The 1,363-nt window shown below is 38.7% G+C and overlaps 1 protein-coding gene across 1 annotated transcript in view; it reads left to right on the top strand.

The window, feature by feature from the left end:
- Window positions 1–1,363, top strand: part of FBXO16 (F-box protein 16) — a 63,593-nt gene that overhangs the window by 43,460 nt on the left and 18,770 nt on the right. The gene's annotated exons all lie outside the window — the stretch shown is intronic.

Genomic DNA, 1,363 nt, shown 5'->3' with positions numbered 1-1,363 from the left:
ATATTTTTGGTTCTTTGACAAACACACCAGAAATCTCTTCATGAGTATCTTTCAAACCTAGAAACATCCTGTCAGGAGCCAATAGGGCTCTAGTACAATATCTTAAGCTGAAAGTGACTCTTCAGCTCTCCCCAAAGATGTGGAATATGTGAAACAGCCTTGGATCTTTGAGGTTTCCTGGTGGAGCTCCTTTGTTGTTTATTAAAATATTATACTTGAAAGAAGAAGGCTGGGTGAGTACAGGGATGGAGGTGCCTCTTTCTTGCTTAAATGTTTCCCTTAGTAAAAGGGCATTACCTTTCACTTCTAGATGAATTAAACACAAATCAAGGACCATTGGATTGGATTTGTCAAGGATTTAGGCCTTTTTAAAAAAGTGCTAAGCCTTTTAAAAAATTATTATTATTTTTATTTTTTGTAGAATGGGATCTCATTATGTTGCCCAGGCTGGTCTCTAACTCCCAGACTGAAGTAATCAGACTCAAGTGAACCTCTCACCTCGCCCTCCCAAAGTGCTGGGATTACAGGCATGAGCCACCATGCCCGGCTAGTTGTTAGGTCTTCATAAGTTTTGGTGCCTACTGCTGGCATGATGGACAGCGCCAGCCCAGTATGAACCAGCACACAGGTATAAGAAAGGCTGAGGTATTACTCCACAGAGGTCCAATTTCAGAGGCACATAATTGAGATCCTGGGAATGGAGCAAGCCAGAGAGACTGAGCTGGAGTCAGGTTGGTGACAGAAAAATCAAGAGATAGTGCAAAGATTAAACAAATGAAACGGAGCAACCCTGAAGCTCATTTCCCCAAGTAGACCTGACACCCCAGACTTTTCACTCTCTTGATAGCATCTTTTAGGGCACAAAAGTTTTCAATTTTGATGAAGTCCAATTTGTCTAAATTTTTGGTGTCATATCCAAGAAATCATTGCCAAATCCAATGTCATGGCAATTTTCCTGTACATTTTCTTCTAAGAGTTTTGTGTTTTAGTTCAGTTGAGGTCTTTGATCCATTTTGAGTTAATTTTTGCATATGGTATAAAGTTGCGGTCCAGCTTCATTGTTTTGCATGTAGATATCCCGTTTCCCCAGAATCATTGTTGAAAAGACTGTCCTTTGTCCCACTGAATAGTCTTAGATGAAAGTCAATAGACCATATATGTGAGTGTTTTAACTCTGGGCTCCTTATTCTATTCTGTTGTTCTCTATGTTGGTCTTTACACCAGTATGACACTGATTTGATTATTGTAGCTCTCTAATAAATTTTAAAACCAGAAAGTGGGAGTCCCCCAATTTTGATCTTCTTTTTGGACATTTATGCAAATCACCCTTCTTTTTTGTTTTTTCTTTTTTTTTTTTTTTTTT

The sequence above is a fragment of the Mandrillus leucophaeus genome, unplaced genomic scaffold (genome assembly GCF_000951045.1).
Source record: "Mandrillus leucophaeus isolate KB7577 unplaced genomic scaffold, Mleu.le_1.0 Scaffold256, whole genome shotgun sequence".
In the NCBI taxonomy this organism is placed as follows: Eukaryota; Metazoa; Chordata; class Mammalia; order Primates; family Cercopithecidae; genus Mandrillus; species Mandrillus leucophaeus.
This window is presented reverse-complemented; position numbering and strand designations above follow the sequence as displayed.